A 10,192-nucleotide genomic window follows, 5' to 3' on the forward strand; every position below is an offset into this window, starting at 1 on the left:
TGTATATCTAAAATACTCTTCAAGGTTGCATTATATTGTTCAACAAGTTCATCCGTTTGTGGATGATAAGCTGCCATCTCGATTTTTTTGATCCCAACTATTGGCAAACCTGCCTCATGAGTTTAGAAACTAATGGGGTTCCTCAGTCTATTAGGATCTCCCTCAGGAATCCCACCCTTGAAAAGATGTTGATCATAGCTTTGGCTATTTGTGTGGTGTGAGGTTGCCTTAATGCTATGGCCTCAGGAAAGCAAGTGGCATAATCAACAAGAACCAAAACATAATGGCACCCACTACGGGAGGGTACAAGAGGACCTATTATGTCCATGCCAACCTTTGTGAAGGGTTATTCTATAATGGGTAAAGGCATAAGGGAGACTTTGCTGAGATGGCATTGGCTTTTTTTTTAGCATATGGGGAACTCCCTACAGTACTTTCTTTACCTGTTGGTAAATCCCAGGCCAGTAGAATTTATCTAGAATGGCTCTCTCAGTCTTCTCATTACTGATATGACCCCCCTTCCAATAGATGACTATGTGCTAAGAATAGAATCTTTTCTCGAAAGGGAGCAGGTACTTACAGTTTAGGTGGTTAGATTTTCCCTCCCTTCCTGTACAGTTAGCCTTTCTTCAGAAAGAACTGTGAACCTACTTGCTGGGGACTTCTTGTTGATATTCATTCTTCCAAGCCTGACAAAAAGGAGAGGTCTTCTCATTGTGCAGCATGGGTTCTTATTTGTGAGGGCAGAACCATTCAATGTGGCCAAAACCGCCACAATGGAACCTGGAGGGATAGGTCTGGGTATGGGCCCTGGTATTATCATTACTGTCTCCGGAATGTTTGGAATAGGAGGCCCCTGGGTCTCATGGTACCCTCTCTGGAATGCCTCCAATTGGAATTCTCTCATCCCTCTGTAGTTCATGAGCCTGACTGAAGGGGCTCTCTATTGCCACTGCTTTCTCCAGGGTTAGATGTGAATGCTGACAGACTGACTTCTGTATAGCGGGTGAAGGGAAGAGAGATATTGCTCCAAATATATTTTTTCAAGAATTCCTTCCTTTCAGGCAGATCTGTCATATCTTTTGCATGGTGGTAGAGAGCTTGTGGGGTTTCTTGGGGTCCTTCTTTAATTTGTCACAGTCTTATCCTGTAGGTCTCCTCATCTACCCCCTATCGTTCAAGGATAATTCTCTTAATGTCGCCATAGGGTGTGGTTCCCTGGAGGTTGGTGGCCTGGTAGGCAGCCTTGAGGTCACCAGATAACAAAGGTCCCAAGTTTTATCGCCATCTATCTGCGGGCCAGGGTGCAGCGCCAATATATTGAAAAAGAAGTCTGGATCCTCTCCAATAATGTACTTCTTAATACCACAGAGGGTAAGACCATGTGCCCACTTGTTGTTGCACCACATCTGTGAGCTTTTCAAGAGCCATCTCCTGTGTCTGGCTTTGGCATGTTAGGGCCTTGTGAACATTTTCTCTGTCTTTTGCCAATATGGCTATGCATATTTTTCATGAAGTTCTCTAGCTATTCTTGGCACTGAGCCATTTCATTGACCACAGCCGCCATATCGCTGGATCCCACTTAAGACACCATATGTGGTATGGCTGGGTGGATATAAAAATGTGAAGGCTGAATGTATTTCTTAATTTTGCTGTTTATTATAATTTGGCATAAAGTAAAAAAGATTGTTGCAATTGTAGGTCAGGATGTGCCAGTCTTTAAGTATTCCGTATTGGTTTGTCCTGTCTTCCAGAGGATCCTCACCTCGGATTGGAACCACCTAGAGAATCAAAGATATGAGAAAAAGTACTGGTAAGTATAAGTTAGGAAATACTTCTTTTCTGTGTCACCACACTCTTACATGACCCTTTACAGCTGAAATAGGGTGCGGTTGACAGCGTTTGGAGCCTGGGGTTGAACACAGCATGCATCTCATTGGTTTGTGACTACAAGGTTAACATCAGCCCTATTCATGCAGGCCATGACTCCCACCTTTTCGAATAAGAGGTGATATTATAAACCAAGTTTAACCTCACCTAGAATTAAGGCCTTATGTCACTGCGTCTTCCAACATGTCGGCTGCACTGGATGGCTCCCCTCTTTGTTGCTCCTTGTTTTCTCTATCTTCTCTTCTGGTTCTCCTCTAGCTCTCTGGTCCTGGCCTGTAGTAACTCCTTCCTCTCTGCCCAAAGACATGATAGTTCTTTGTTAGTATAGTTTGTTTCTTTCCCATATTAATCCTTTTTCCATTCCCGCTCTAGGTGTTCTGGTAGTTTCTGATGTCAGGGGTGTGAACTTGGGGCCAAGCACAAGAAAGGTAGGGGTGCTTTGAGCCTATTTTCTCACACTTCCTCATTATCAGCATTAGCAAAGGTCATGGAAGCCATGTTAGAGACCTTTGCATTTGAATCATCCACGATTATTACCAGGAGACAATCTTGAGCTGTACTAATATCTTGAACAAAGTCAAGAAACAAGTTCACCAAGTTGTCAAATGATTTTCCCGGGGGGATATACATATTTCCAATATAAAAAAGAATGAGCAACCTCTCATCACAGCTTCAAATAGAGGCACAAATTTGAGGGATGAGCAAAAACTATTTGGTTCCAGTTCAGCGTATTCTGAAGTAAGATTGCAATTGCCTCACTAGCATGACCCCTATCAGAATGCCTTACAATGCATGAAAATGCCAAATAATCTGCAAATGAAAAGTCGGAACAAGACCAGGTCTGTGCTGCCTTAAAGGCTCACCCTGGTTTAGAGTGGGGCGGGCATTGTTCAGCACTCCTGCCACCCAACTCAACTTATGGAGTTTTTCCTTGAAATCAATAGCTTGTTGGTTAGCCACCGGACCATTCAAGATTTTAACCCTTCATTCACCATTGAAGATTTTAACCATTCATCCACTTTCCCCAAGCGAGAAAACATTGCCACCGCAACACCTGTCAGCTGCAAGATGCTACACTGAGACCGTACAAACAAACTCAGCGGGGACATCACCATCATCTTCAAGGAAACCATCTGTCGGGTTCCTCAGCTCCTCAGGATCGGAACGATGCTCATTATGGTCCACCTCTCGATAGCTTCAAGTCTGATGGCTATTATAGCGCAGATCAGTGAAGTGATCGAGCGAGGGAAGGAAAGGGAGGGGACAGCAGGGAAGGAGACCTGAAATGAGATAAGAACACGTTATAAAACACTATTCCTCCTCCCACCACTCGACCCCCTAGGACAAGGCTTCGTATCAAATAAGAATCTATATGTACCACTATAATGAAGAAGACATCATTAGTCACACGCCAACGCTACACTAGGTTTATTCTCACTATTCAAGCATTCCTCTTCCAATCCAACACGTACCCAAATGTTATTGGTCAGGGCATCGCAGAGGTTGTATGAGTTCTTCGTGACTCAACCACAATCCCCTGCTAGGGAAACATAATCATGACAGTGTACACGCGGATCTCTCTTTATCCGCGTTGTACAATCAAGCGAGAAACATAAAATTCCAATATCACACAGACGTTTGTGGAACGTTATTGGCCAGTGTTCCGTGTTACACTCCACACGGTATCACTGAAAGTCTAGCATGTACTTAAATGCCCAGGTTATGGATATCTCTCCTACACTGGTATTCCTACGACTCACATGAGCCTACATACGTGTGGCTCTCCACTGAGGAGGAACACCAGGTGCGGATTATCCACGCAATGCCCAGCTCTGATGTGTCATTGCTAGCACTCCATGCTTACATCCTTGCGTAACCTGGCAGCCTAAAATCGTTTGTATGCTTTAGCCAAGATTCAGAGGAGGACACAGTAGGAAAAGATGCAGTGCACTGCACCCTTACCGCGTCTGCCAGTTGTATCACCAAAGGTTGAAAGAGTATTGCAAACTCCTTCCGAGTGTTCACCCACTGGAAACGCTACAGCGTAGTGTGAACTAAGACCAAGTTCAACCATAGGAAACGCTACCACGTAGCGCCGCTTCAATGCCCCTGAATGCGCTGGACGAACTCACGTAGGAAAAACGAGGACCGCAACCAGGACGCGCCGCGACCTCTCCGCTCACAGGATAATCGGCAATGCTCTTTGAAGCCTTCCGCGTCTGCGCGCGCATGCCGTGTAACCGCTAACGCTCATGGGACATGTAGTCGCCGAGCGATTTAGCATGGTAAACAGGAAGTGTGCCAAGTAAGGTCGGGTCGGCCGCGCTTGTTCCTGACACCATCTGATGCATCATTGCCAATGATGACCGCACGCCTCTCATAGAACACGTCAACTTCCAACTATTGACCCGATGCCAAGACCATTAGAAGCCCCCACTGCAGTGAACATCATTGACCATTTTCCTTTTTGGGTATTCAAATTTTGAAATATGGTCTCCAACACAAGCACAATATCATCCCCCTTTTCAAAAAGTAATCACAATTTTGCACAACCAGGTTAGCAATTACAAGAAAGCCAAAAGTATTCCTAGAAAAAGGAATCCCAAGCAAATGAGTAAATGGCCACCTTTTTGATACCACTGCGTTTCACCAACCTTAATGCTTCAATATCTAAAAGATTATTTAGAACAGAGCTTCGGTTCAACAGAGGAGATTCATTGTCAAAAACAAAATAAAATCTAGAGCAGCTGACACATGGTTCTGCTCTAAATCAATCCCAGAAATACAACCAGACATGTGCTCTCCTACAAACGCCATAGACCCCGGAACAAAAATTGAAGCCCCATGATTGAGCGAAGGGCAAGATTTTATATCAGGAGCAACATGTTGAACAACTTTACGGCTATTCAAAGAAGGAATTACTTGGTTACCTATGTTACCCTTTCCCAAAAAAAGTACTAACCACTTTTATGGCAGCAGCAGAGTTCAAAAGGGCCATGGTGCTTTTCGCCCCCTTTACTGTGGGTGACAGTTGGGGAATCACACCATTGGGCCCACCTACAACGGAGCCAAAGAAGCACTTGAGGCCCATTTGCAGAACATTCGGATGGCTGAAGGAAACCAGAATGGCAGTAAGGGGATTCACTAAGATTACCCCACCCCTCTCTTCTGCTTAATTGGGGAATGGGACAGGGCACTACCTCTCAACAACTTTAGCATCACCTGACCAGGATCCCCCCCTGTCAGAACAAATGGGAAACTGTCAATTTGGGGTTTTACATTTCGTGATTCTTGTTATTTTTTTATATTTGCATTTCTTTGTAGTTATCTTCTGACTTGAGGGAATATGCCTTGGATTCCTGCTCTGAGCGACTACTTATCAAGTCCAAAAGAGAAAAATCACCCTTGCATCCAACAACACTCTGCTCCTGCCTGAGACACTAATCTGAACTCCTTCTTTGATTTGTTAACTCCTTTTTTAACCCTTTTTTGAACATCGGGAAATCCTCAGCCTTGTGAGCCACAGAGGGGATATTCTGATTATAGTCCCCTAACAGCCCACATAACCCAAGGTCATTGACATGTAAACTATTTTTAGGTGACACCACACTTCACATAGTTTTTACCACTTTGACAGAGGCATCCTTCATCTGTCCGGACTGCAGCAAATACTTTACACTATCACTGGCATTACCATTATTTGCAATAATATTTGCATTCAAATAACCAAGCCTATTTACATTTCAAATGTCTAATACATGGTTGGAGCTAGACACCGATTTCTCTAATAGGGACAAAATGGAAGATAAGAGTTTTTCAAATAAAAAAAAAAGATCCTGATGGCACGCCATCTCTGCCATCTCTGCCATCTCTGTTGCTTTTATTCAAGTGGGTGCTAGGAGGAAAAAAAGTGATCTGTTTCGGAGCGGGAAAGGGATGCCTCAAGTGGCGATTGTTGGAAGTGGGGGTCCTTATCGCTTATCGCCGCCAACAAATGCTGGAGGCGGGAGTTTCTGACCCCTCGCTTCAACGTTACGCTAAGTAAGGACACCGTCTGAGATAGCCCTGCTCACCCCCTTAGTAGCTTGGCATGAGCAGCCAGGCTTATTTCCAAGGCACAAGTGTTCAGTATGTGCAACCACGTTCACAGTAACCCAATGACATCACCACAAATAGACTCCACAGGCGTTTTGATAAAATGAGTATAATTTTTATATAAGAAATTATACGATACGACCACACGATACAAAATCAACATATAAGAATGGGTAGTATTCTTTCCAGTGGGTTGATAGGTTCTAATCCCAACCACCGCTTCCAACCAACAATTAAGCTTACTTCTAACCGTTTCCAAAGGTTAGGTAAGTCCTATTGCTAGAATCACACACGTTGCAAAAGAAAATACTGCAATGCGTAACGATATTCTCTTATACTGTGCAACAAAGAAACAATGCCATATGTAGAGCCACAGTCATGTACTTTGCATTTGAAGGAATAATGCAATGCGTATCACCACCAGCATGCCCTGCACCAGGGAGAAACAAAGCAATGCGTCACGCTACAATCCTGTACAGTGCGATGAAGAAATACACTGCGCCACGTTATAATCAGATACTGTGCACTGAAGAAATAATGCAATGCGCCACTTTACAATCAGGTAATATGCAAGGGAAAAATAACGCAGTCCGTAGCACACCAAGCATGTAGTTCGTCAGGCACAAATGAGGTCAGTCGTCATACGACAGTTCGTTAGCAGCAATAAGGCAAAGCGTAATACGACAGTTTTAGGTGCTCCGTTAACAGCACCCCATTATGGATCAAGTGATGACACAAAAGTACTGCTTCCCACTCTGGCCCAACTACTGCCCCTCCTTGGGTCAGCACGGGCTGAGATCCGAGCCGAAGCGACTGCTCGCGCAGCTGAAAGAAGCGGGAGGCCGTGAGAGTGTCCATCCGGGCCCTCACCCCACCCCAGGTGTTTATCCACGTTACCTGGGGGGGCGGGACCCCACTCTCCTCTCCAACATCAGCGACTTGGGCCTTGTTCCAGAACTCCATCATGGGGAGCGGCAGATTCAGGCCGGCGGATCGGCTCCTCTGGGGCTGCCGGTCCGGGCCGCTGCTGGTTTACTCCGAGTGCCCAATGACTTGGCCCTCCTTCCGGCGGTCTCAGTCAACACCGAGATCTGCCCTCAGCACTGTGGAGACTTTACTTCAATTCAGTGCACACCCTACCCAGGCACTCCTCACCAGCGCCTCAGGTTGCACTTCAACATGCACACCATGCGTCTGAGACTTGCCTCTTCTCTGGTGTTCACAACAATCCGGAGCTCTTCATCAATGCCCCACTTGCACCTCGAAATGCACCCTGCGCGTCCGAGTCTCACCTCTTCTCCTGGTGCACACAATGTCCAGGCACCCTTCACCAACGCCCTTTATTCAAGAAAAGAAAAGGTAGTGATGTTCCCAAAAGGGAATAACCGCACATCCAAAATTGTGATTGTATTGAAAGTATCAGTAATATGCGTGACAAATATATATGTTGCTATATTGGCAACCGGGTGCTAGTTCAGCTTCAAACACCTACTACCTGGAGGTGCCACCTGCACATTGAACAAGTAACATGCATATAACAAGACACAAAAAAAGAGCTATTACAGCACAACCAATCAACAAAATTTGTTTAAATAACCAAGAACAGTATTTGTCATAGATTAGAGTAACCCCATAAGGTAGTCTTGGATCTCTGCACAACAAAGACTATGAAGAAACTCAAATCTGCTCAAAATAATCCAATCAAATCATCATGATGAGTTTCCTTGTATCCTTTATTAAAGTCCAAAAATTAAAACTTCCAGCACACGATTAGCAGACACGTGTTTTGTCTGATACACAGACTTTTTCAAGGCTGGAATGACAAATATTCTACAGTCAGTGTACTATATACAATATTGTGATAAAGTAAAAAAAAACACATCATACATAATTAAATTCATATAATACATGTAATTAGCAAACCCGATGATCTGATACAACGCAAGAAGACAAACCTAAGTCCTATGATGATAATCATTAAAATGTGACAAGGAAGACAAGACCGTGTGCCTCACATTAGAGAAGAAGAGATCACAAAATACTAAAAGTGTAAGATTAAAGAGCGAAAAAGACCCGAGACTCATAGTCCCAAAAACCATGAAATATCCGAACGTGACATATTCACTGCACCTTGGAATTAGGATGTAGGGTGAACAGAAATGTGCGCTGCACGAACACTCTTATTGTAGTAGTGTAGGGCCATCACCAACATGCTGACCCAGGTGCCAGGTGTATGAATTAAGATATACAAAAAAGTACAACTATGCTCCCACCAAAAATTGGGAATGTTGGCGAACTCTAATATGTAGACAATACGTCACTGTAGCGCATCAAATAAGAATGGAACCAGAATCCAAATAGGAATATCGTGATGTACGAAATCAGAACTATATATATAGAAAAGAAAAATAGTCAAAAGATAAATTCTAATTTATTAACACTATAGTACTGCCAATGTGCAGAACAACAATTGCAGGAAGATTATTAGATATTAGATTTGAACGTATTGACATAATGATACTCTTGTAACATGACCACACAAGCAGCCCAAGCAAACTCATCTGGGTTTCTACTCTTGCACAATCGCTGGAAAAGATAATATATATTTTGGTATTCCCCTCTTGTTAGTATTATTATTAATTGGCCGTTAAGTATAAAGAATACGTAACATGGAACCATATATATGCATAGGCTGTTAATGAAGCTTAGCCACAGGAATACATTTGTAATGTGGCTTATACATGACAACAAGATGTGGAACATAGCACCCAAGAACCGTGAATGACATCTACAAACATATCGTAAGCTTCAAGCGGGTTGCACAGTTTCCTTCGCAGGTTTAAAAAACATAAGTGTTGCCACAATCAAAATTACACAGGAGTGTGACGATAAATAAAGTGACCCTATCTTATTGAGTTAAAATTGCTGGATGTTATCCCATATAGAAAGTATGGAAAGAGATATAGTCAAGTAATCCGGCCCCTGGTGCCAGAACACTACCCGTGTGTACCCGTTATCCAGAGCAGCGTGCGTACCCCACTCACCAAAGATATAATTATCAACGCCAGCACTGGCATTCAACCACTTAGAAAGATCCCACGACCGCAGGGCTGCTCTCGGACCTGATCTGGCCTGGAATGACACGAATGCATACAGTCATAAATAAAGCTCAAGAATATGCAATCAGTGCGTTTTGTCAGGTACAAACAACAGCACAGACTCACCCAACATTAATGTCCCAATACTTAAATATAGGAAGCGAAACAAGTAAAGTACTCAAGGTCACTGTACCAATGCGGAGCATACAAGTCGACAATGTTACTGGTCCTCGGTGGATGAGTATCACCTGGACCCTACAAGGTACAACCCTGATAAGTTGACCCCTAGAGACAAGAAAACATACATGTATGAATACATATTAAAACCCAATGAGATATAGGAGCTAGTATGCTAGTAAAAACGCTAAACCTGGAAGCACTCACCACGCAACAAATGAGTCTCCTCTGCAACCAGTCGTGTCGGTGATGGCGAAAAAAGTGTAAAGGGCAAAACCCTTGCAATTCCGTGCTTTTCAACTAGCGGAATGGACTCATGTGACAAGTGTCACTTGACCACTACGGAACTGCAGTCAGACTCTGAGGTCGGAAACAGATATGGCCACCATCTTGTAATATACTGCATTCTCCTTACGTGGAGAGCAAACCTATAAGAAAGTTGCTCCACTGAGTTAGTACAACGTGCGGATAAGTGTTAAACTAGATGAAGTAAATTATTGTCAAGCCAAACTAAGCAAAAACGAAAACCCAAATAACAAATATCATTAAGACGGTGTTATATATCTGCCACACCGTGGAATGTTGTCAAGTGACCGGAAACACTTGACCCCAACACCCAAGCGGTAAAGGTCTGTATTCGCAATGCAAGGTAAGCGGCCATATTGGACTATCAAGAGCGCCCCATTCAAAAAGAACAAACTAACATAAACGTACCTAAAATATATTAGGAGGACGTGTAAAAATGTTAATCTTACGGGGAAATAGAAAGTTAATGGAGGAACCAATTTTTATTTCATAAGAAGGAGAACCAGTCATGTAGTTTAGTCATATATAGGATGGTGAAGGTCGACACAATAGTCACTTACAGAGTGGTCAACAACACTTCATTGAGATGACCAGGGCCATCTCAGTAGTGCAAACCAAATCATCAA

General features: G+C 43.5%; 1 long non-coding RNA gene across 2 annotated transcripts; it reads right to left on the bottom strand.

Moving 5' to 3' along the window:
* Nucleotides 1-922: 922 nt before the first annotated feature.
* Nucleotides 923-9,628, bottom strand: LOC146829104 (uncharacterized). 2 transcript variants are annotated; one of them, XR_014961909.1, is made up of 5 exons: nucleotides 9,468-9,628; nucleotides 9,277-9,368; nucleotides 9,030-9,117; nucleotides 2,038-2,183; nucleotides 923-1,781 (listed from the first exon to the last, which is right to left on the bottom strand). It is a non-coding gene; the product is annotated as an uncharacterized LOC146829104 (long non-coding RNA). The 2 variants fall into 2 exon arrangements; XR_014961910.1 differs by having other exon boundaries at nucleotides 9,210-9,368.
* Nucleotides 9,629-10,192: the final 564 nt, after the last annotated feature.

This window comes from Triturus cristatus, chromosome 5_2, assembly GCF_964204655.1.
Source record: "Triturus cristatus chromosome 5_2, aTriCri1.1, whole genome shotgun sequence".
Lineage (NCBI taxonomy): Eukaryota > Metazoa > Chordata > Amphibia > Caudata > Salamandridae > Triturus > Triturus cristatus.